The following is a 27,471-nucleotide window of genomic DNA, read 5'->3' as shown; positions in this document are numbered from 1 at the left end:
ACTGTACACAGAGAAGGGCAGTTGTATTACTGTAGCATGGCACTGTACCTCTGAGGGCAGCAGTATCACTCAAACCTGCATACAGATTAAGGGTTTGGGCCTCTGAGATGGGAGAACTCACTTAATGTGTATACCGGGTTATCTTTTAAATTGTGTTGGTCACAAAGATTTGACATTGAGAGGCACTGGGCCTGAAAATTCTAGCTGGGCATTTAGAGATCTGTCATGAACATCAGGGGAACTGCAGAGGCATCTGAAATGAACAGCATGCACTCACCGGCCACTTTATTAGGTACGCCTGCTCAACTGCTTATGACACAAATGTCTAACCAGCCAATCACATGGCAGCAACCCAATGCATTTCGGCCTGCAGGCATCGTCAAGATGAGCTGCTGAAGTTCAAACTGAGCATCAGAATGGGGAAGAAGAAAGGTGTCTCTGAATGTGGCATGGGTGTTCATGCCAGACGGGCTGGTCTGAGTATTTTAGAGAGTGCTAATCTACTGGCATTTTCACTCACAACCATCTCTAGGTTTTACAGAGAATGGTCTGAAAAAGGGAAAATATCCAGTGAGCGGTAGTTCTCTGGGCGAAAATGCCCTGTTGATGCCAGAGGTCAGAGGAGAATGGCCAGCTGATAGAAAGGCAACAGGAACTCAGATAAGCACTCATTACAACCAAGGTGTGCAGATGAGCAGCTCTGAACACATCAAACCTTGAAGCAGGTGGGCTACAGCAGCAGGAGACCACAGCGGGTGCCACTCCAGGCAAATGAGGCTACAATTCACCAACATTGCACAATAGAAAATTGGAAAAATGTCGCCATGTCTGATGGGTCTCCATTTCTGCTGCAACACTCAGATGGTACGGTCAACAACATGAAACCATGGATCCATCCTGCCTTGCGTCAATGGTTCAGGCTGGTGGTGGTGGTGTAATGGTGTGGGGGATATTTTCTTGGCACACTTTGGACCCCTTAGTGCCAACTGAGCATTATTTAAATGCCACAGCCTACCTGAGTATTGTTGCTGACCATGTCTATCCCTTTATGACCTCCATCTTCTGATGGCCACTTCCAGCAGGATAACACGCCATGTCACAAAGCTCAGATCATCTCAAACTGTGAATTTCCCCTTGGGATTAATAAAGTATCTATCTATCTATCTATCTATCTATCTATCTATCTATCTATCTATCTATCTATCTATCTATCTATCTATCTATCTATCTATCTATCTATCTATCTATCTATCTATCTATCTATCTATCTAACTGGTTTCCTGAACATGACGGTGACTTCACTGCACTCAAATGGCCTCCACAGTCACCAGATCTCAATTCAGCAGAGCACCTTTGGGATGTGATGGAACAGAAGATTAGCATGCTGGTTGTGCAGCCTGCAAATCTGCAGCAACTGCGTTATGCCATCATGTCAATGTGAACCAAAATCCCTAAGGAATGTTTCCAGCACCTTGCTGAGACTACGCCATGAAGAATTACAGCAGTTCTGAAGGCAAAATGGGGTCCAACCAGGTACTAGCAGTGTGTACCTAATAAATTGGCCGGTGAGTGTATGAACTATAGACTGTATAATATACACCGACTCACTGATTATTAGGAGCACCAGACAGGCTTATCTGAGTATTTCTGTAACTGGCAGGATTGTTGGTGCCAGACAGGGTGGTGAGAGTATTTCTGTAACTGGCAGGACTGTAGGCACCAGACAGGGTGTTGAGAGTATTTCTGTAACTGGCAGGATTGTTGGTGCCAGACAGGCTGGTGCATTTCTGTAACTGGTCAGATTGTTGGTGCCAGACAAGCTGGTGTGAGTATTTCTTTAACTGGCAGGATTGATGGTGCCAGACAGGCTGGTGTGAGTATCTCTGTAACTGCTGATCTCCTGGGATTTTCATGTACAAGTCTCTGAAGTTTACTCAGGGTGTTGCAAAAAAAAACATTGAGTTCTGTGGACAGAAACATCTTTGTTAATGAGGGAGGTTATAGGAGAATGGCCAGACTGTAACTCAAATAAGCACTTTGTCCAACTTTGGTGAGCAGAAAAGCATCCCAGAATGCACAGCCTTGAGGCAAATGGGCAAATAGCAGAAGACCAAGTTGGGTTCAACTCCTGTTAGCCAAGATGGCTGCAGTGGGCACCAGTTAACCAAAATTGGACAGCTGAAGACCGGAAGAATGAGGTCTGGTCTGATGAATCTCGATTTCTACTGAGGAACACAGATGGTTGGTGTCAACAGCCTGAATCCATGAACCAAACTTGCCTTGTGCCAACTGTCCAGGCTATTGTTGGTGTGGTGTGATGGCATGGGGAATTTCATCTTGGTACACTTTAGTCCCGTTCAATCAGTGCTGGTATGCCAAGTCCTAACCTGAGTATTGTTGCTCACTCTAATCACGTGTGTCTCTTCATGGCCACAATTTACCCATCTCCTAATGGCTTCTTCCAGCACCACATCACAAAGCAAAATACGCCTCAAGCTGGTTCGACAAACACGGCAATGAGTTTAGTGTTCTCGCGGCCGAGGTCATGACAGCCTGACGTTTCTCAAGAAGGCACACAGAGTTTCAGGAAAGCAGCAGAATCAGCCTTTTATTGTGTGATGGCATACATGAACTCAAATCAAGTGAGATGAGCACCCAAAGATGGGCACACCACACTTTTATTCCAATTCTTATCTCCCAATGTGTTTGTCTCTGTCATCTGACTCCCTAACACTCCATTCCCCACTATCCTGCCTCCAACTGGTTCCACCAATATTTCCCAGTGCACAGGGCATAGCATCTTTCCCATACCTCACATATGCTTTGACACGGCCTAATCCCACCCAGTACTGGTCCAGTGATTGCCAGCAATATTTACAGCTCCAGCTGACAAATGTCGCCATGGACCAGGATCTCAGAGGAACATTTCCAACATTTTATGGAATCCATGTCATGAAGAACTGAGGCTGTTCAGAGATCAAAAGAAAGGCCCCACCCAGTATTGCATTATAGTGGTCCTAAGGATTTGCTCAGTTGGTGGATATATATATGGTGGGCATCAGAGATTGAGTTACGTGTGGACAGAGATAGGTGTTAGAGATTAGTGCAGTGCTGTCCACATGTGTGTATCACTCCTGCACTAATACTAAGAAAGGCAGGGGGCTTCAGAGACTATGAGAATTCCTGAGATGAGTTTATAAAGAGAGTCACAAAATCTGAGGGAATCACATGGTGTGTGGGCAGTGATGGGGAAAGAAACGAGTCTGAGAGACGGGCCAGTCACTCAGATGTTTAGTTAGTGTGGAGGTGGACCTCAGCGACCGAGCAAATCGCTCATACGTGCCCACAGAAAATGGCACTGGGCCTCGGAGAATGAGATGTGTATTAAGAGAAGGATACGGGGGTCAGCAAAAATGACATGGCAGGGGTAATCAGCCTCAGAGACTGGGGATTCACTTACCCATTTACTTTGAGAGAGAGGCACCGTGCCTGAGAGACTGAGAAATGTGTCTGCATTGCTAGTGGGGCATAGCGGTTGAGGCTTTGGACTTCAAACCACCCCCAGAGGATGTGGATCCTGACGCTGTGTAACCCCAAACAAGTCCCTTCACCTGCCCGTGCTCCAATTGGAAAAATGAAAAATAAAATACAATCAGTTGTATCTCAGATGTTGTAAGTCACCTTGGATAAAGTTATCAGCCAAATAACCCCAATTTAATATGGGCCCTGATGTTAAAAATCATCCTCAGGGCCCTAATGTTAATTTTGATTTTTTTATATATATTCCTACCTTATTTCCTTACCCTTATGTTAACCCCTATTTAGAATGGGCCCTGATATTAAAATATTTTTTGGGGTCATAATGCTAGTTTTTATTTTGTTATATTTATTCCTACCCCTTACACTTATGTTAACCCCTATTTGTTAAGGGGCCCTGATAGTAAAAATCGCTTTCAAGGTCCTAATGGTAATTTATTTATTTATTTTTTTTTGTTCCTACTTCTTACACTTACCCTCATTTTAACCCTTGGATTTTATATTCCCTTATGTTAAAATTATTTGGGCCCTATTTTTTTATATTTTTATTATATACCCCTATCCCTTGCCCTTATCGTTTTTTAATCCCCTATTTTTCTTTACCTGTTGGTGTGTTTCATGCTGCCTCCTGTCACACACGAGGGCTTTGTAGGCAGACAACAAACCCTAAGGTGAGTGAATTCTCATGAGATAAAGGGTTATTATCAAGCATTAATTCCTCTCTTCTCTCACCTGAACTACTGAAGAAAAATAATGGAATACTTCAATCACCACCTGCAATTTCGGATCCACAAAATGGCGTTCTAGACAAGACATCACTTCCACTTCCAGCTCATTCTGATGACATCACTTTCTGGCTCAGCCTGATGACATCACTTCCGGTCACCATATGATCCGCCTTTCCCACTGTGATGTTATTTCCATTCATACTTCTTTCTGGTTGCCATTTTGTGTATAAAAATCACAAACTTACTGCTATGTGTTGTCAAATTTCCACTGAACATTACATGGGACAATTCCCCCAACTCTTTTTTCGGTTTGCAAGTCTCTTTATTTTACCACACTCCTTTTTTGGTATACCACATACAGCAATTGTTTTGTCAGAATAATCAAGGACAGTTTTTAATTGAAATCTATTTATTGGTTAAATTGGGGGTCAGTGAGCCTAAGCCATGATGACTAGCGTGTTTGCTTCCCCTAACCCTAACTCTAACCCTCCCAGAGCCAGTGTCCAAGTGTTAAACCCTGCACCATTCATTGTCATGCAGTATGGTGGCCAGGGTTCATGTCTCGGGACCTCAATGAGAGGAGTTTGCATGTCCTCCCCATGTCTGTGTGGGTTTCTTCATCCAAGGTGGAGTGGATTGGCAACACTAAATTGCCCCTTGTGTGTGTTTGGTGTGGTGTGTGTTTGCCCCCGTGAGAGACTGGCACCTTGCCCTGGTGTTATTTGTGTCCTAAGATGGCTGAGATAGGCTCCAGCAGACCCCTGTGACCCTAATCCAGACTAAACTTGTTAGTAAACGATATGACCCTTCATTTTCTGTGTGGAGTTTGCATGTTCTCCCTGTGTTTGTCTGGGTTTCCTTCCACAGTCCAAAGATATGCAGGTTAGGTGGACTTGCGATGCTAAATTGTTCCTGGTGTTTGTGTTTGTTGTGCGTGTGTGTTTGCCCTTTGAGAGACTGGTGCCTTGCCCACGTGTTGTTTGTGCCCTGTGCTACCTGGGATAGGCTCCAGCAGACCCCCACTAGTCTTCTTCTTCTTTCGGCTGCTCCCGTTAGAGCTTGCCATAGCGGATCATCTTCTTCCATATCTTTCTGTCCTCTGTAACACCCATCACCTGCATGTCCTCTCTCATCACATCCATAAACCTTCACTTGGGCCTTCCTCTTTCTCCCTTCCCTATCAGCTCTATCCTTAGTACCCTTCTCCCAATATACTCAGCATCTCTCCTCTGCACATGTCCAAACCAACACAATCTCGCCTCTCTGACTTTGTCTCCCTACCATCCAACTTGAACTAGCCCTCTAATGTCCTCATTTCTAATCCTGTCCATCCTCATCACACCCAATGCCAATCTTAGCATCTTTAATTCTGTCAACTCCAGCTCTGCCTCTGGTCAGTGTCACCATCTCCAGCCCATATAACATAGCTGGTCTCACTACCGTCCTGTAGACCTTCCCTTTCACTCTTGCTGATACCCGTCTGTCACAAATCAGTCTTGACACTCTTCTCCACCCATTCCACTCTGCCTGCACTTTTCTTCTTCACCTCCCTTCCACAATCCCCATTACTCTGTACTTTTGATCCCAAGTATTTAAGCTCATCCACCTTCACCAACTCTATTCCCTCATCCTCATCATTCACCTGACCTCCCTCTCATTTACACACATTTATTCTGTCTTGTTCCTACTGACCTTCATTCCTCTCCTCTCTAGAGCAGATCTCCACCTCTCCTGGGTCTCCTCAACCTGCTCCCTTCTCTCGCTACAGATCACAATGTCATCAGCAAACATCATAGTCCACGGGAACTCCTGTCTAATCTGTCAACCTGTCCATCACCATTGCAAATAAGAAAGGGCTCAGAGCCGATCCCTGATGTAATCCCACCTCCGTCACTCCTACCGCAGACCTCAACCCTGTCGCACTTCTCTGGTACCTATCCTGTACAACTGTTACGTACTTCACTGTCGCCTTCCTCATACAATACCACAGCTCCTCTCAGTCACCCTGTCATATGCTTTCTCCAGGTCCACAAAGACACAATGCAACTTCTTCTGGTCTTCTCTAAACTTCTCCATCAATATCCTCAGAGCCAACATTGCATCTGTGGTGCTCTTTCTTGGCATGAAACCACACTGCTGCTCACTAATCATCACCTCACTTCTTAACTGAGCTTCCACTACTCTTTCCCATTACTTCATACTGTGGCCCATCAATTTTATCCCCCTGTAGTTACTGCAGTCCTGCACATCCCCCTTATTCTTAAATATCGGTACCAGTACACTTCGTCTCCACTCCTCATCATCCTCTCAATTTCCAAGATTCCATTAAACAATCTGGTTAAAAACTCCACTGCCATCTCTCCTAAACACCTCCAGGTTCCACAAGTATGTCATCTGGACCAACGGCCTTTCCATTCTTCATCCTCTTCATCGCTGTCCTTACTTCCTCCTAGCTAATCTGTTGCATTTCCTGATTCACTATCTCCACATCATCCAACCTCTTCTCTCTCTCGTTCTCTTCATTCATCAGCCTCTCAAAGTACTCTTTCCATCTGCTCAACACACTCTCCTCGCTTGTGAGTACGTTTCCATCTTTATCCTTTATCACCCTGACTTGCTGCACATCTTTCCCAGCTCGGTCCCTCTGTCTAGCCCACTGGTCCTTTTCTCCCTCCTTAGTGTCCAACCTCTCATACAACTTATCATACGCTTTTTCTTTAGCCTTCGCCACCTCTCTCTTCACCTTGTGCCTTATCTCCTTGTACTCTTGTCTACTTTCTGCATCTCTCTGACTATCCCACTTCTTCTTTGCCATCCTCTTCCTCTGTATACTCTCCTGTATTTCCCCATTCCACCACCAGGTTTCCTTTTCCTCTGTCCTCTTTCCAGATGTCACACCAAGCACCCTTCTTGCTGCCACCCTTACTACATCTGCTGTAGTTTCCCTACTGTCTGGTAACTCTTCACTGTCACCCAGTGCCTGTCTCCCTAAACTCAACTTTGCAGTCTTCCTTTTTCATCTTCCACCATTTGCTCCTTGGCTCTGCCCGCACACCCAACTTGCGGTGCATATGCACTAACAACACTCATCATCACACCTCCAATTTCCAGCTTCATAATCATTACTCTGCCTGACACTCTTTTCACCTCCAAAACACTCTTGACATACTGTTCCTTCAGAATGACTCCTACTCCATTTTTCCTCCCATCCACACTATGATAGAACAATTTGAATCCACCTCTGATCCACCTGGCTTTACTCCTCTTCCATTTAGTCTCTTGCACACACAACATATCAACCTTCCTTCTCTCCATCATACCTGCTAACTCTCTCCCCTTACCAGTCACACTGCCAACATTCAAAGTTCCTACCCTCAGTTCCACTCTCTTTACTTTCCTCATCTCCTCCTGCCTCCAGAAACATTTCCACCCTGTTCTTCTCCTTCTTTTTCTTCAGCCAACAGTAGCCCATTTTCCGCCAGCACCCTGTTGGCTAACAGTACTGGTGGCAGTCGTTGTTAACCCGGGGCTCGACCGATCCGGTATGGAAATTTGTATTGTTGTTCGCATATTGATTTGGCAAAATTTTACACTGGATGCCCTTCCTGACGTTACCCTCCCCATTTATCAGAGCTTGGGAAACACGTTGGTTTGTGCATCCCCTGTGGCTGGATTAGACCCCCATGAATCTAATCCGGTTAATAAATGACATGTTCCTTCATTGTCTGTGTGGAGTTTGCATGTTCTCCCAGTGTCAGTCTGGGTTTCATCCCACAGTCCAAAGACATGCAGGTTAGGTGGATTGGTGACACTGAATTGTTCCTGGTGTGTGTGTTTGTTTGGTGTGTGTGTGTGTGTGTTTGCCCTTTGAGAGACTGGTGCCCTGCCCAGATATTGTTTGTGCCCTATGCCATTTTGGATGTTTCAGCATACCCCCACGACCCTAACCTGGATTAAGAGGGTTAGTAAATGAGATGTCCCTCCATTGTCTGTGTAGAGTTTGCATGTTCGTCCAGTGTCATCCTACATCCCTAATGATATACCAGAAATACTTACCAGATGATTGCACACTGCCTTCAACTTGGGATATGTGTGTGTGTGTGCGTGTGTGTGGATATGACAGGCACCCCATCCAGTGTTGTTTCCCAATGCTGCCTCCCACAACCCTGAGTTTCAATAAATGGCTTTCAGCAATGTGACTTCTCTGTGTTTGAGGTAGAAATTCCTTCACTTTACCCCACAAAGCGTGGACTGAACGCTGACACTGGAGCTATTATTCCTCCTGTCGTTCCGAATGCAGCTGGACAGTGAACTGATGACATCACTGTGGGAACACACTGTTGCCATGGTCGCCAATTGCTAGGAAACAGACAGAAAACAAGCAGATCTTCAGTGTGAGGGGCCTCGAGGAACCTGTGATCTGTGGACTGCTAATGTTTTATTTTTGGGATTACGGTTAGCATCTAGCAGATGGCTGATTAAAGCGGTTGGCATTATAAATGCTGGCCTCAGTCCTTTTATACGGTGACCCGCCTGAAAATGAGCACATGCACCCCTACTGTCCATTTGTCTGAACGTGCGCAGAGTATTCCAACCTCAGAGGTGGTGTCTTTCTAATGGACCTCATCAGTGATGAAGCTCCTACTTGGTTGGCGTTTGTATGAAGTGTCAAAGTGGAGATACAGGGGGAGGCAGCCTTGGCCCAAAGATGACACCCAGAGTCTCAGGACAAGCAGCAGAATCAAACTTTATTATGCAATGCACATAAGAGATGACACAAGCCTTTAGCAGCTCGACTTCATTACATTTATCACAGTCCTTATCCAAACGTTTATCTCCCTCAGTTCATTCGACACTCCCTCCTGACTCCGTTGCCTTGGTCCTGCCCTCCCTGATGAGCGTATATCCATCATGGCCACCTGGCAGGCCCTCTTCCCCTCCTTGAACCACCATTACCTCTCATCACCTGGAGAGGAGGACGGGGCCTGCTGGTTAGCTTCTCTCTGCACACTTGACCGTGACTCATGACGTATCGGTGGGCTCACAAAAATAAAAAAAAGACACAGGCGCAGGCCTTTCTGGGATTTAACCCTTGCCATACTCATGTGCTCGTTTTCATATATGCTCATGATTCTTTTTAAATATATTTATCCATCTATCCATCCATTATTCAACCCGCTATATCCTAACGCAGGACCATGGGGGTCTGTTGGAGCCAATCCCAGCCAACACAGGGTGCGAGGCAGGAACAAATCCCGGGCAAGGTGCCAGCAAGCACACACTAGGGACAATTTAGGATCGCCAATGCACCTAACCTGCATGTCTTTGGACTGTGGGAGGAAACCCACGCAGACATTCAAACTTTGAATCTCCTGTAGTGGCCAAAAGTGACACAAATGTTGTGTGTTGCCAACTTTGCTGCTTCAGCATTTTCAGATTTGTTTTTTTTACATGTTTCTATGGTATACTGAAAAATAATTATAAATGTTTCATGTTTCAAAGGCTTTTAATGTGTGGCAGACAACCGGGGGACCTTACCCCACCTGGACTGGGAGAGGGGCAATATCTTTCCCCGGGTGCCCAAGAGGGCAGCCCCCCTGGATTACATCAGGGCCACGGATTGGGAGCTTGGAGGCTCGGTCACCATCTTGGGAACCCGGAAGTACTGGAGGTATTTTATATTTAGAGAGAGAAAGAGAAAGAGACGCATTATTACCGTTTATCAACCCCTTGTCTCATGATATTTCACTCACCCGCGGGCTTGTTGACTGCCTCCTAAGTGCACGTGTGTGACAATATATTGTGGAGGGTGGGTGGAAGGAACACTCAGTGCTTTCACAAAGTGTTGGGGTCCCCACCAGGTTGCCCCCCTTTATTTGTTCCACAAATAAACGAAACAGGCATTCAATGGTGCTAAAATAAACATAAATCGCTTTCGTGGCTAAACGTGGGTGGCTGCTTTAGGATTGCACGTCAGGGGAGCTCCATCCTTATCAAAGGTTGGGGTCCAAGCAAGATGACGACATTCAGGGGGATCTCTTTTTCATACCAGTCCTACCAGAAGGGGTTGGGTCAGTTGCCCTCAGGTGGTGTCTTCGCTGGGCTAAGGAAGAGAAAAGAGAAGAGCCTGTTAGCGGCCCCTCTCTCTCTCACACACACACACACACATACACTATATATACGTATGTATGTGTTATTTTTATTGTGTAGTACTCTGGGTTTATAAGTGAAAGAGTATTTAATAAGAACTTTTTTATGTTAACTTACATACACTATATAAAGTAAAGGCTGACTGATCCTGGAACTGCTAAAATACACTTACATAAGAAACCCAGCAGGGCAGCGTTTGCATTGTCTGCTGTCCATTGTTTCATGGATAATCTGTCAATGTAAGAACAAGTAAGGAGTCTTCTGTTGTTGTTTAAAGACAGCAGAGTACAATAACGACAGAAGAGCAAGCATTCCCATCCCAGCTGATTGCACAGGGAAAATGGAAATGATCAGCAGTCAGTTTCAGTTGCTGATTGCAGCAAAGCCGACACCCAGACTGATCAGCGGAGGGCAAAGACTCATCTTTAGAAAGGCACCAGCCACGGGTCCTAATTGCTGATTTAAACAGGCCTCGGCTTATTGCTGAAAGAAGGAAAACTGTTGACCCTTGTGTGTAATATTTAACTTTTGTATAATTCTGATGTAAGATTGGTAAAATGTATCAATTATAAGGATAAGAGGAGAATGGCCGAAAGGTAAAGAGTCAACAAGTTCTGATGAAAGAAGAGAGGATCACAGAGAAATTATAGAGAAAAGTGAGGCAAAGACATACCCACAGGAGGGAGGATTAAAGGGAAATGAGTAGATAGAAAGAGAGAGCAGTAACGGGGCATTTAAAGGAGGTATGGAAATAACGGATAAAATAAGACAAGGTAAGATAATATTACATAACATAGAATTGCATAAGATAACACAAGACAACATAATGTAAGATAGAGATAAGGAAAGACACCTCAAGATATAACAGAGTGGGCAAGATAAGATAAGGCAATGCAAGTAACTAAAAGATAAGATAACATAAGATAAGGCAAGGAACAAAAAGATAATATAAGATAAGATATGAAAAGATAAGATAAGATAAAGTAAGCTAAAATAAGATGGCACAAGTCTGCATAACATATGCTAAAGATAAGATAAAATAGCATAAAAAATGGAAAGACAAGGTAGAGAAAAAACATATGGTAAGGTGACATAAACAACATATAGGTAACACAAGACAACATAATGAAATATAAAGTTAGGATAAGATGCCTTAAGATATAAAAACATGGGACCAGACAAGACAAGATAAGCTAAACTAAACTAAGCTAAGCTAAGCTAAGATAAGATAAGATAAGATAAGATAAGATAAGATAAGATAAGATAAGATAAGGCCGCATAGCATGGGGTAGGATTAAACAAGGTAAGACAAGACAACACAACAATAATAGGATGAGATAAGACAAGTCAAGAAAGATAAGATAACATACCATAAGATAACACAAGACAGCATAATTGATTTGGAGCATGCACTGATTACAGCATGTTGCCGCGCCCACCGCCCGGATTGGGACCTGTACAATGGGTGACACCTCAGCACAACATTGGAACAGTGTTTTTTTATGGTGGCTGGAGTGCCAATCCTGCCACCAACTCCCAAGCTTTTCGTTGTAATTTGGAGGACCTGCTTACGGGGCTGGATGCAGATTAACATCATACCCAGTATGGAGCAATTGCAAGTTGAGGGAATTGCTCAAGGGCCCAATGGAGTGAAGTCACTTCTGGCATTTACGGAATTCGAACCGGCGACCTTCTGATTGCTGCCATTGATTCCTAGCCTCAGAGCCGCCACTCCACCCTACGTAAGGTAAAGTTTAGATGAAAATGCACAATGCACAATAAAAGAGCAGATAAGATAAGATAAGATAAATGCAAGTTGAGAAAAGATAAGATAAGATAAGATAAGATAAGATAAGTACAAGATGGGATTGAGCGGCACGGTGGTAGCACTGCTCTTCCCAGTTAGGAGACCCAGGTTCACTTCCCGGGTCCTCCCTGCGTGGAGTTTGCATGTTCTCCACGTGTCTGCGTGGGTTTCCTCCCACAGTCCAAAGACATGCAGGTTAGGTGGATTGGCGATTCTAAATTGGCCCTAGTGTGTGCTTGGTGTGTTTGTGTGGGTCCTGCGGTGGGTTGGCACCCTGCCCAGGATTGGTTCCTGCCTTGTGCCCTGTGTTGGCTGGGATTGGCTCCAGCAGACCCCTGTGACCCTGTGTTTGGATTCAGCGGGTTGGAAAATGGATGGATGGACAAGATGGGATACAATAAGATAAGACAAGATAAGATAAGATAAGGCCGCATAGCATGGGGTAGGATTAGACAAGGTAAAACAAGACAACATAACAATAACAGGATAACAAAAGGCAAGTCAAGAAAGATAAGATAACATATCATAAAATAACACAAGACAACATAATGTGAGGTAAAGGTAAGATAAGAAAACATACAATGCACAATAAAGGAGCAGACAAGGTAAAATAAGACGAGACGAGAAAAGACAAGATGAGATAAGATTCTCAAGGCCCAGTTTAGCTCAAATCCATCTCAGCAACATTTAATTCAATCAAAGAGCAGACAGGTATAGAATTGCAGATGACTGTCCATCTCTTCATCCATCTGTGACAGGTTGTGTCTTGGATGAAATTCATACGCGTATGTAGTTTTATTGTCTTTCCTCTTACTTGTATTGTATTGTTGTTGCGTTCCAACGAGGGTCCATGTGGTGGTGGTGTGAGGACGCACACAGGTCTTTGGTTCCCCTCAAGGACGTGGATCATTTGGGGTCCTATGAATGGGCCATATGCACCTCGGGGTTCAAATGGACAGGTGTCACTGGCTACTAAGACAAACATTAATTTGGTTGCCAGCATATGCGTAAATCTAAGAATATCTTTCTGGGTACAGTTTAGAAAGTTCATAGAAATACTTACTGGTGAGAGTGAATGAGCATCGCTTGTCCTACACCAGCATGCAGACGCACACAGACGATGAGGTGAAGTTATTGAGTTTACTCCTGAATTAGAGAGGACCTTTCATTTTGTTATTAGGGGTTATTGAGTGTAGATGGGTGGGCAGAGATGGCACATTTCTCCATTAAACATGAAATCCACAACACGATAGATGGGTGTGCAGAGAGTGAGGGGGTCTGAATACTTGCCCCCCACTCTTTGGCCACATTGCCAGTTTTCTGGTCACATGAATGAACGATTTCCTCACAGAGCTCCACTACAGTCGGAAAAGAAGAGGCTTTTTTGCTAAAGTGTGACGACCATGATCACCATTTCAAACAGCATACAGCTTTAACAAACATTTTGCTGTGCGCCAATTCCAACAGGAATATTCTGAATTTCATGCAGGGCAGAATAGATGTTTTATTCAATAGTTTCTTAATTAACCGCTCATGAAAATCCTCCCTGCCAGGTTGGATGCAAATGCTGGGTCACACGTTTCACGTCTGATTTGTCTGCCATAAATCCTTCAAGAGTTTAGAAGAGACCGGGAGCCTTCAGCAAGCGTCTCCCACCCTAATTTAAAAAACACATTTTTTTTTGCCACGCAGTCATGGGGTCTTCGGAGCCGCCTGTTTTCTCTAATCAGATTTAAGAATCAATTAACCTTACTGGCCCGCAGTTAAATATCGTGAAGCAAAGTCAACTCCAGTTTGTTGGGGATGAACAAAGTGCCTCGGGAGTCTCCTCGGAATGCCGCGTGGATTTTAATCGAGGGGGTCGGATGGATGTTCGAGGTGCAGTTTTGTTCTCTTTTTGGTGCTGCCAGTAGCGCCCACCTTAAGATGATACCTGGAGATCAAAAATGAAATTATATAGTGCCTTTCATAGAGTTGGGTAACGCTGGTAGTGCCAGAGGGCACACATTATGGACTCAGCCAAAGCTCCATTTACTCTACACATGCATTCTCTGTCTTCCCATGGCAGGCGCAGCTGTTACTCTGGCTGTTGGCATTGCTCACTCCAAAAGTGTGGCTAACCCCCTTAACAACAACAACAACAACATTTATTTATATAGCACATTTTCATACAAACAGTAGCTCAAAGTGCTTTACATATTAAAGAATAGAAAAATAAAAGACACAATTATAAAACAAAATAAATCAACATTAATTAACATCGAATAAGAGTAAGGTTCAATGGCCAGGGGGGACAGAAAAAACAAAAAAACTCCAGACGGCTGGAGAAAAATAAAATCTGTAGGGATTCCAGACCATGAGACCGCCCAGTCCCCTCTGGGCATTCTACCTAACATAAATGAAACAGTCCTCTTTGGATTTAGGGTTCTCACGGAAGGGCTTGATGATGATGATGGTCACGTAGACTTCTGCCTTTTAATCCGTCCATCATTGTTTGAGCATCATGAAGCTTTGAGTAGGTAGAGGTGGCGCAGGCCACCATCACAAAGAAACCGGAAAAAGAAACAGAAAAGAGAGTAGGGGTCAGTACCGATTTTAGAGCCACCATGAATAGTTATTATGATGAATTGAACATACAGAGTATCAGGATTAAGTTAAAGTGAAGTTATGAGAAGGCCATGTTAAAGTAATGTGTTTTCAGCAGTTTTTTAAAGTGCTCCACTGTATCAGCCTGGCGAATTCCTATTGGCAGGCTATTCCAGATTTTAGGTGCATAACAGCAGAAGGCCGCCTCATCACTTCTTTTAAGTTTTGTTCTTGGAATTCTAAGGAGACACTCATTTGAGGATCTGAGGTTACGATTTGGAATATAAGGTGTCAGACATTCTGAAATATAAGATGGAGCGAGATTATTCAAGGCTTTATAAACCATAAGCAGTATTTTAAAGTCAATCCTGAATGACACAGGTAACCAGTGTAGTGACATCAAAACTGGAGAGATGTGTTCGGATTTTCTTTTCCTACTTAAGGTACACCTACTGCCCCCCCATACTGTCAGAGTGTGTAATGCACACTACAAGGGTGTTGCTGCTCCGCTTACCCCCCACCCCCTTTCATTTACAGCTGGGGACCAAACGAACCAGAAGAAAAGAAGCAAACTCAGATGCTAAGCAAAATTAAACCGTTCTGTCATCAATGTTAAGAAGATACGTGTCTTACTATCCTTTATCATTATGTTTTGTTGTTAATCAATCATAATGTGGCATAGTTTTTGTATTCTACCATACTGTATGTATAGTTAGGTTTCACCTCTTTAAATCTTCTGCTGTTCCTTATTCTTTCCGGGTGGAGCTCCCCAGGAGGCGGGGCCATCCTGACATCACTGCTCCCGAGCTCTGGTTATATAAGATAGCGGAGAACCAATGAAAGAGGATCAGAGGCAGACCTTCATGATTCTTGACCAGTGAATGAGGAGGAGAGGTGGGTTTTTTCAGGACTCTTAACCAATGCGTGACTGGGAGAGGTGGACCTTTTGAAATGAAGACGGGACTCTCGACCAATCAATGAGGAGGGGAGGCAAATTTTCAAGATCCTTGACAAAAGCTTCTTGATCGACGAATTAAAGAAGGCAGATCTTTTCTCGCAAACCTACAAAACACATGCACTGTTTGCCAAAATATCTTTAAATAGATACTTCCAGAAAACCATCAGATGTCTTAAACTGGAATTCACATAAGACGGAGTTTCTCAACAGAAAGAGTTTTTCTAATCAAAGGCAGGACTCTTGACCAATGAATGAACAGGAGAGGCGGCTCATCAGGACTTTTGACCAATGAATGACGAGGAGAGGTGGGTCTGTTCTTCAAAAACTTTTAAAAAACTCTTCCCTTGTGAATTGCGCTTCTTGTTTATGATGTGCGCTGATGTTTCGTGAAGTATCTCACAATATTTCGGCAACAAGAAAAAGAAATGTGTTTGGTATGTTATGAAGAAATGTCTAGATAATATGAATGATTTGACTCAAGTAACATGTAATCCACCCCCCCAGCCCCCCCAACCCCACCAACCCAAACACATAGCACACCATTGGTCATCATTGGCTTAAATTCTACTAACAAAATACCCGCGCTTTGCAGCGGAGAAGTAGTGTGTTAAAGAAGTTATGAAAAATAAAAGGAACCATTTTAATAATAACGTAACATGAATGTCAATGTAATTTAGTGTTGAGGGTGGATTTGATGATTATAAAGAGTTTAATTTATGATTGTAAATGTTGTGTATGAGAAATGCATATTTTTAGGATGTACGGATCTCTTCGTAAGCGACGTTTGCAGTTCTGCCCTCGGGCTGTAAAATGACCAAGCTGTCTGCTGAGCTTACTCTTGAGCATGCAACGTACAGTCGGCCATGTGTGTCCACGCTGTCAGAGTTGAAACATTCATAAACATCAAAGTGTCCGCTATCCAAATCACTTCCTTTGAATCTAAGATATTTAACAGGCATTCCCGGTTGTTCAAAGGTGTAAAATATTTCCCCATTTCTATACACTCGAAGACGTCAACGAAACAATTCCATGGCAGCTATCAGTTCACATGCAGAGCCATAGGTTGAGAGCTTCGACAATTCACTGCTCTAGTGGTGTATAATTGTCTCCTGTACCGTCATCAGTCCACACCTTGAACCTGTCCCAGTCATTCAGTACATAAGACGCAATGTCTCTGCGGATATCAAGGCTGAGACTGATATGGCCCCCATGTCTGCATGGGTTTCCTCCTGGTGCTCTGGTCTCCTCCCACAGTCCAAAGACATGCAGGTTAGGTGCATTGGTGATCCTAAATTGTCCCTAGTGTGTGCTTGGTGTGTGGGTGTGTGCCCTGCCCAGGGCTTGTTTCCTGCCTTGCGCCCTGTGTTGGCTGGGATAGGCTCCAGCAGACCCCCGTGACCCTGTAGTTAGGATATAGCGGGTTGGATAATGACTGACTGACTGACTGACTGATATGGCCATGCAATAAGTAAGAGAGAGAATAGAAGAGGCAGGCGAAATCTTGGGGCATGGAAACCACTGGGGTACGGGTCGGTGAACCTGTGATTGACAGTGATCACCGGAATAGACATGTTATTTGGGGTAAACTTGCACCCGTTGAGAAAGAAATTACGAAGGAAGGCGAGAAACGGTGGGGCAGGGAATGAAAAGCAGAAGTCAGCACCAGGAAGACGTGCGTGAGCAAGTAAAGAAGCCCAACAATGGCAGCCTTGAAGTGGTGGAGTCAACGATAAGACAAAAGTCACGAGGAGGGAGACGTGTAGCAAGGCCAACAATAACAGCCTTGAAGCGGTGGAGTCAATGATAAGACAACAGTCACCAGCAGGAAGATGTGAAGCAAGGCCAACAATAACAGCCTTGAAGTGGTGGAGTAAAGAAAAAGGGAGCAGTGAGCACGACGAACAGCAGAGGAAATTAAGGAAGCGAGTGAGGATGTCGTTAATGTATAGAGGCAGGGAGCCAACCTCGTGGTAGGTGTGCGGACAGCGGCCGTATGGAAAAAGGAAGGGGGACTGGGGACGGCCCTTGTGAGTCTCTGCCGTGAAATAAATCCTCTGTTAATGGAAATAAGGAACGGATCCACCAAAAGGACAGGCCAGTTCTGAAAGTTCCTTACGGCATAATGGTGAGAACCGCCAAAAAGAAGATGTTAATTTCGAATGTTTGTTACGGGGCATGGTGCGAAATGAAACATATTTAATATTTGTAAGTACAGTGTAAAGGATGAGCATGGGAAATTTGGGCTTCCTACATATATTGGAAATCGCAGAAATAGTGAGGAGGGGTTTCGCCTATCTGTATATACAGTTTTGGGGGTACACCCGTCCCCCCCCCCTTGAGCACATGAAATTTCAGCTTCCCACCTACATGGAAAGTGGGAGAATTAGTGATGAGTCAGTGAGGGCTTTGCCTTTTATATGTATAGATCATAACCTTATTTTCTCCATTCTCTGTGAAAACATGATAGACAATTTTCTCGGTCATCATTACCAAGTAAAGTGAAATAAATCAAAATTATAATTTTTGGAGTGGAGTACTCCTTTAAAATTTGAAGCCACCAATTCTCAGGCTCTCCTGAAGAGGGCGCCACTGCGGACTTGTCCATCCAGCCACCCACCCATTATCCAACCCGCTATATCCTAATACAGGGTCATGGGGTTCTGCTGGAGCCAATCCTAACCAGCATAGGGTGCAAGGCAGGAACAAATCCCGGGCAGGGTGCCAGTCCACCGCAGGGCACACACACACACACACACCAAGCACACACTAGGGACAATTTAGGACCGCCATGCAGACACAGGGAGCACATGCAAACGCTATGCAGGGAGGACCCGCGAAGCAAACCCGGGTCTCCTAACTGCGAGGTAACAGCGCTACCACTGCACCACCATGCTGCCCACCGCAGACTTGTGTGCTTTGAAATGACAAAAATGATGACAGGCACTCAATTAAATTGAATTTGAAAGTCTGGGATGCGTAACTTTGGGCAGGTGGCCTCAGGTTTATCTTGCTGCCCTTTACTGGGACACGAATTTGTCTAAACGTGGCATATTTCTGCATATACAAGATTTTGGGGAATTTTTAGTCTGTGCACCGCCATGCAGCTTAAACGTAAAGCAGAGTGAAATTAAATGGCAATTTAGTCATAAATATTTGAAACACCTAAGAGCGCCGAGGTCTGCACATTTACACGGCCGCTTTCACATTTATACTTTCCGAGTATAAAATAGGCCGGCAGTGTTGTCAAAGTCAATTTGGCGATGCCGAGAAAGCCCCCCATTCCCACACAAATGAGGCACTTAGAGGCTGCGTAAGCCCCCCCTCCATGCCACCCCCCCCAGTTGACCTCCCACAAAAGGACACGAGCGAGATAGGAGGCAATTTGAAATAAATATTTAGCAAGCAGGTGTCCCAGCCAGGCCAAATCCCCATTTCCATGGTAATTCGAGAAAGGAATAAAAAGATAAAAATAAATAAATAAAAAGAAGAAGAAAAAAAGAGAAGCGAGGCTGGCCGGCGACAAACAAGTGCAATTGTCACGGTGACACGAGTAAATGACACTCTGTAACCGCATTTAAGCGGCGATGGGGTCTGCGAGGGGGATTTATTCAAGGCGACAGCCAGAACGGATACACGGCTCCGCCGCCCCCCAAGCCTATAAATAATATCAGCCTGACCACAAACAGATGGCCCCCCATCTCCAGACCCCCATACTTGACCCTCACCCCCTTTCAGGCCACACAGTTTCTGATTCTGATGAGATGAGGGCGATTTGGGAGGAAAAGATCAAGGACTGGCTGTCTCGAGAGATGATGGATCTCCATCATCCACATTCAGCAAGGCGGCCTTTAAATCAGAGCCCCCCAGTCACCTTGTCATCGGCGCAGACCTCTCTGGGGAGTCATTGCTATCCCTGCTAATTTGGAAGTGGTGATTCCTGGGCCAAGGTTAATTAGCCCTGGCATCGGCCACTTTGAGCTGGCTGTACGTGCCTGACAGGAGACGGGTGGGTGGAAGATGCCAAACTCCGAAGGGAGCGCGTAACGAAAAAAGGGAGGAGGGAGAATCGGCACTGGTCTCCTCAGAGCTCTCATCTTGACTCACTTTCTTGACCGCTTCTCCTGATGAGGGACTTCCCTGTCCCCAGCTACAGATTCCAGCTCTTCATTGGGGAATTCCAGACTGAACTGAGGTACGTGGAACATGACTGGTCTTTTAAAGTGGGGAACCGCAAGTGATGTCATTATGATCCAGAACTGGAAGTGATGTTCTTGAGGACGGAACCACAAGTGACATCATCCTTGGGGCCCGGAACTGGAAGTGGTGTGGTTAGGGCTGAATCAGGCAGAAGTTCCCTTTATGTGGTCTGCAGATAAAACAGAGGAAGGTTTAGTGCAACCTGCCAACTCCTGGCCTGGCGTGGAATTACCTTCATTTGGTCCATTCAGCTTCCTCCTATGTGCTCGTGTGTGACACCAGGCATTCCCAAGTGTAGAAACCCTTCAGTGTATCCTGGGTGTGCCGCTTGGTCTCCACCCAGCTTTAGGGTATCCAAACTTGGCTCCTCTAGACTAAGTGCCACAACTTAACGGCTGGAACCACAGCTTTGTACCCCACCCATATAATATGAAATGATGAACAATCACAGCCTGAGATGTTGACGTGCCATGTTTAAACAAAGAGAATAGAAATGTTGATAAGGAAATATACGTTTTGGCTATTGTCGTTAACACAACACAAACATATTCTTCAGTTAGAGAGGTCCCACTATGTTCTCGCTGAAACTCGGGTCAAAAGATGACTCCAGCTTTTATTGGACTGCTGTTTATATGCACCCGAACCAGGAAGGGGAGGAGCTTCGGAAGTTTGAGGGAGCTGGAACAGGCGTCTTCAGGGCTGTGGATGAACAGATAAGGTGGTCAGCAACAAAACCCCCCTCTTCTGCTGTACTGGCATCACTTAACAGAGCATAGCAGGCACCCACTATGTGCGTGTGTGTGACCACAGATAGATAGATAGATAGATAGATAGATAGATAGATAGATAGATAGATAGATAGATAGATAGATAGATAGATAGATAGATGATGATAGATGAAAGGCAGTCTCTATATGATAGATAGATAGATAGATAGATAGATAGATAGATAGATAGATAGATAGATATGAAAGGCACTAGATAGATAGATAGATAGATAGATAGATAGATAGATAGATAGATAGATAAGGCACTATATAATAGATAGATAGATAGATAGATAGATAGATAGATAGATAGATAGATAGATAGATAGATAGATAGATAAGGCATTATATAATAGATAGATAGATAGATAGATAGATAGATAGATAAGGCATTATATGATAGATAGATAGATAGATAGATAGATAGATAGATAGATAGATAGATAGATAGATAGATAGATAGATAGACAACAATGAAATGATCGGTTGTGTTTTACTATAGCACACAATTTATGTTTCAGTTTAAAACTCCATACAATAGCGAATTATATTTTAATTCATGTTCGTAGGTTGAGTGTCATAACTAAAAGCAAAGCATTTGTCTTAGAGGCAACTCCAAGTGTCGTGCATTTCGATTGGAAACCACGTGTTAATCACAGCAAAAACTGAGGGTAATTAAGTCACCAATCAGCATTAAAATTTGGGGCAAGGGGTGTGACCAGTTGGGGTAAGAGGCATTCCAGTCACACGTGTGTTCACTCGCGAGTGTGAGTAATGAGATGAAAGATCGACAAATCCTTTAACATTTTGAATAGATAGATAGATAGATAGACAGACATGAAAGGCACTATATAATACACAGATGATGTCACAAAAAGACACAGGATACATCAAAGGCTTGGGGCAGCCACCCGTATAATATCCCTGGTTGCAAAATGGGTATTTTTTTCCAAGAGTTGTGCATGGTATAATGTTCAAAAGAGAACTAATTTGACTTTGGTGAAATGGTGGCTTTAAAAGTCTTGACCAGAAGTGATTGCCATCTGGGCTGGAACCAGAAGTAATGTTGTCAAAACTGGAAGTGACGTCTTTGGAGCCGGAAGTGGCATCATCCAGGGCGTCAGTGCCGGAAGTGATGTCATCAATGGAGCTGTCACCTAGTGGGATTTCCTGAGGATAATCAGCACAAGACAAAAAGAGAAAGTTACTGAAGCTCGCCACCTACTGGTCTGACATGGTACTACTCTTATTTAAGTCCTCTAGCTGCCTCCCATGTGTTCGTGTGTGACAATAGACACATGGTCACTGTTGTCAAACCTAACTCTCTCCTATGTCTATTTGAATTCTGAACTTGAGGATGCACAAAGCCAGCTTGTTTTCTGTCCCATCGATGACTTAATAAGAAGACCATTCAAGCTTCAAATGAAGTGCCACATTGATGGCACCTCCTGTCTTCCCACTCATCTCCATTTATAGCCCACTTGGGAAGGCATGGAGCTTACTTGCTGGAGTGGACGTGATGTTATTGGTCTACCGGCTGGTGGTCCACAGGACTGTGGATGAGAAGGGATATCAAGTTAACAACAATGCCCCCTCTGGACTCAGGGTGGTATTGCTTACCTGGCATGAGCCTTGATAAGGTCCTCTACTCTCACCTGCTTCACAACACGTTGATAGATTTGAAAGTCGCTATATAACAGAATGATGTTTGCTGGCTACCTGCATTCTTAAATCAATACATGGGTAAAAATGGAAGAATGAATAGTAGTGAAGGAGCGGTGTTGTCTGTAATATTAGTGTCTACTATCAAGGCCTCACTCTGATTTAATGGTCCATACTGTGTTTGAAGCACAAGATGGTGGTGCTGGCCTTAAGTCCTCTCCGACTCTCTAACCATTTTGGAATCTGTCAAAATGTGAGGTCCGAGTCTTAAGGTGCCACACTCCAACCTGTGTTTAATGGCTTCGATCCGCATTTCTTCTGTTAGATGAGCACTTCAGGCTTCAGTGCACCGTAGCCCACCACTGTACCCACCTGGTGCTTCTGCCCAGTGTCTGTGCCCCCACTCCCCCACAACACCCCAGCTTGGGTCTTTTCTGACAAGAAGGATTCACACCTGCTAAGCTCCCTGCCGTAGAGCTTATATGTGCGGCTGCCTTATTGATTATGCTGAGGACAAACCGTCGTGTAATGAATTCTTGGTGTTGGTGGATTATTGTCCTCTTTATGAAGGGACTGTTTTAAATCAAGGATGACAGTGACAGGATGAGATCAATAGCAGCAGCGTTTACGAGTTGTGTCCGTAACCCCCCTCTTCCAGTTCTTCATTTAAGGCTGACTTGTTCGATATTTGTATCCAATATAATGCAGAAAAACACCTGGGGACCAAAGGAGACCTCTGGAAGTTGGAGAAAATCTCAGTCCCGGCTCTCCAGTAGGGCTATTAAAAAATGGAGGAAATTAACTCTGACCAGCAGAGACTTTAAGCCAAGTATTAGACGCTGCGGCCGCCAAAGAGCTCAACACAAAACCGAGCGCCAATGAAAAAGAAAAGAAATGGATCAGCACCGTAAAATAACATGGAGGCAAATCAAACAAAACTGCAGCACTTCGTCACCGCTAAGTGACAATTTAAAGAGTCACAAGTGACGACTTTAGACATTAAATAATGTGGTGGTCTGCGTATTCGGGAGTGCGTGCGATTGCAAACACCATCTACAAAAATCAGAAACACTTGAATGGTGCGGCTTTGTTTGTATGAAATGCAAAATTTGGGCGCTGATCTGGGCACACGGAGCTCAGGGTTTCAGTGACAGGGACTAGCATTCAGGTGGGGGTTAGCAGAGGGGAGACCGCAGGGAAAAAAAGGTGAGAAACTCTAAAGAGGGCGCCTATGTGTGTGAGAGAATAGAGTGTGTGAGAAGTGTGTGTATGCGCGCAGATCTGCGAAGTGTGCGAGAAATATGTGTGTTTGTGTGTGACAATAAAGTGTGTGAGGAGTGCGTGCGCATGAAGTGTGTACGTGCACGCAAAGTTGTAACGTGTGTGTGTGTGTATGTAAGCAGGGGTGTGAAGTGTGTGAGGTGTAAATATATACGGGCACAGGTATGTGAAGTGTGTGTGCGCGCGCAGGGTTGTGAAATGTGCGAGAAGTGCGTGTGCGCGCGCAGGGTTGTAAAGTCCATATGTCGGCGTTTGCGTCTTCAAGCCGATTAATATTTACTGTATAAGCATGTGTGAGTGCGCGCTTCTGTCTGTGTAGGTGCGTGTGTATTTAAGCCTGCGTGTGTGTGTGCGCGTGCGTGTGTTAGGATCCCAGCAAAACTGTTTACTACGTGACAGCCCTGTTTGTGAAAGAAACGAGCAGAAGATGGCGCGGCTGACATATTCTGACACTTGATTCTAACCGAGTAGGACATTTCTGGGGAGAAGTGGGTGTAGAAGACAAATGGCGTGTCAGAGAGGGGGCGCGGTGGGCCGACTGACAGACAGCCTGACTTATAGACAACTCTCCTCTTCCTTACAATAAAGTGAAGGTTTTCTTTTTTTAGTGACTGTCGGCTTAGCTAAATAGCACTTTTTTCATTGTTTAATAAAATAAACATATTAATAATCAAAGCGACGATTGGGGGTGGCAAGGGGGTGGACCGCCCCAGTGGCCCCGCGCCTATGGGAGCTCCGCTTTTGAGGTCCGCGTGTTCTGTTCGAGCAGATTTGTCAAGTTATATTCTCCAGTTATATTTTGAAGTCCGAATGTTATCTTGCAAAAAAAATTAGCTGAATACTGTATTGAGAAAATCCGAGGTATGTTAACATTATTTTTATTGAATTCGCGCGCAGATTTATACAGTCCACACATACAGGTAACAACGTTTGACGTAACTGGCCCCGCGTGGGGTTATTCAGCCCCGGGCCCCGCACAAAACCTAAGGCCGACTCTGATAATAATTGTGGGATATTTTTGATGACTTGGGTCTCAGGATAGTCCAGACTTTAAGGACCAAGTTCTTATGGAGGATCATTCGTGGCAAAATGAAATGCATTAACGTGTTAACTATACTGCAATACATATCGGCTTATAGTGCATTTAATTTTGGCACAGTCTTATCGTCCTGTAAATAAAAGTACAACAATGAAATGATCGGTTGTGTTTCACTATAACACACAATTTACGTTTCAGTTTAAAACTCCATACAATAGCGAATTACATTTCAATTCATGTCCGTAGGTCGCGTGTCATAACTAAAAGCAAAGCATTTGTCTTAGCGGCAACTCCAAGTGTCGTGCATTTCGATTGGAAACCACGTGTTAATTACGGCAAAAACTGAGGGTAATTAAATCACCAATCAGCATTAAAAGTTGGTGCAAGGGGAGTGACCAGTTGGGGTAAGAGGCATTCCAGTCACACGTGTGTTCACTCGCGAGTGTAAGTAATGAGATGAAAGATCGACAAATCCTTTAACATTTTGAATAGAATAGATAGATAGATAGATAGATAGATAGATAGATAGATAGATAGATAGATAGATAGAACTTTTCTTGTCCCCAAGTGAAGCATGGCACTGCTCATCACCTGCCCAATACCATCCCTACAGTGAAGAATGGTGGTGGCAGCATCATGCTTTGGGGGTGCTTCTCAGCAGCAGGGGCAGGGGTCAGAATTGAGGGAAGGATGAATACAACCAAATACTAAGAGATCCTTGAAGAAATCCTGCTCCTGTGTGCATGCAACCTCATATCGGGATGACAGTTCAATATTCAGCATAACAATGAGCCGAAGCATACAGGCAGGGCAATACTGCAATGGCTTTCTGACCAGTCGCTGAGGGTCCTTGAGTGGCCCAGCCAAAGCTCACGCTTAAACCTCATCAGACATCTGTGAGAAGATGTGAAGATGGCAGTTTAAAGAAGCTTCCAATTAAATGGGGCTTGAGAAGATCTACCAAAATTAGATAAACTGTACCAAATCCAGGTGTGCAAACCTTGTAAGACTTAACACCTAAAAAGACTTAAAGCTGGAAATGCTACTTCAAAAAGTACGGAATTGAGAACCTGAATACTTACTTGAATGGCAGATTTAAGGTTTTTGAATTTTAGTAAATTTGCAAACCTTTCTGAAAATATGTTTTCACTTCTTCATCATAGGTTATTGAGTATATAGTTTAATGAGAAATAAATGGCAAATGTATCCATTTCAAATTAAGTCTACAACACAATAACGTGAAGGGGTCTCAATGCTTTCTGAACCATCTGTAAGTCTTGCTCAGGAGATAAGAACGACGGTTACCTAATGAGAAGTAACGAGTCACCTCACAGCTCGCCCCAGTCCATCCTACCTGCACGTGACAACACTCTCCACCCCAGATTAATCACTGAATTCAGCAGAAGGAAGATGACAAAGTTTTAATTAGCCGTGCCGTATGTGAGAACTGCTAACTAGTGTGTTTTTTTCCCTCTTGGTGACAATGAGCTGGTATCGAAAAAAGCCACAAGTGGCTATTTTTAAGTAGAAATGTGTCAACTCAGGAAAATAATTCCTGAACCAAGTGTGTGTTTTTCTCATGTGTGCCCCGCTACACTCCTACTCCTACAGGCGCTTTCAACAAGTCCCATCATTATCTGTAGGGTCGCTCACGGCTCCACAGCACTGTTAATTGTAATTGATGCTGAACACCAGCAGGTCTGCAAACACTGTAATCTGGAGATCTTAAAGCGCTCAGTAAAACACATCACCTCGGGCGATTGCCTTAGCCAGGGAGGCTCCTCCGCTGCCCGAGTTATCCGCGACTCTGGGGACATGCAAGCGTGCAGCTGCTACTCCGCTTCTCGTTTTGACCGCTGAAAGGACGACAGGTTTGGCACGCGTGACATTTCATAGCATGTGTCACCAATCATCAACAACATGAGTCTGATGTCCAAAAATGAACCATCAAAGTGACAAGTGCTGCTCGTAGTGGAGGTGGGTTGCCCAGGGCAACCATGGCATTAGCCTGAAGATGGTAGGTGCAGGACAAAGACTGGAATAAGGACAGAAGGAAGGGAGAAAGTGGAGAGAGAGAGAAAGAAAAAAAAGAGAACCGCGTTTAGGGGAAACATCTTGACGTCAACCGCTCTTTTGAGACATGACAGGTGAAGTGAAGAGGAAGCGTTCAAGCGCTTCAAGTACTAAAAATTTCCTGGATAGAGCGGGCGCTTGAAGGGTCTGTGGGTGGGTACATGGAGGTAAAAATATAAACCCTGAGGTGCATACAGTACATTGGCAGACAGATGAGCTTTTAGGAAAACATACGGACAGAGAGTCAGAGAGAGAGAAAGAGAGAGAGAGGCAGTCGGACCCCCACCTAAGGAACCCAAGGGGCCACAGAAGGTGCAGAAGACAGGAGACTCGAGCTGACATAAAAGTGATGAAGGCGAGGAGTCTCCGAAAGGAGCTACTGTGCCATCAGCTTTTCAAAAGAAAATTCTTGTTTGTAAAGGCTGTGCCAGCAGAAGAATGAAAGTCGTGAGCACAAAGAAAAACACACAAAATAGGGAGTAGGGAATCGAATTCTGGAAAGAGTCGCTGAGGGGTATAGGTCACATGACTGAAAGGGGGCGGGGTGTGGCATTCAAAGGGTGGAGTTAATTGTTTAAAAGAAAAGGGAAGAGGAGAGACACCTAAAAAAAAAAAAGGGTGTGGCCAAAGTATTAGGAGGCGGGGCACGTGGCCAGAGGATTACAGCAAATGACTTTCCTGCAGAT

This window comes from Polypterus senegalus, chromosome 13, assembly GCF_016835505.1.
Source record: "Polypterus senegalus isolate Bchr_013 chromosome 13, ASM1683550v1, whole genome shotgun sequence".
In the NCBI taxonomy this organism is placed as follows: domain Eukaryota; kingdom Metazoa; phylum Chordata; class Cladistia; order Polypteriformes; family Polypteridae; genus Polypterus; species Polypterus senegalus.
The sequence above is the reverse complement of the archived record's forward strand: the minus strand, read 5'-3'. Positions refer to the sequence as shown.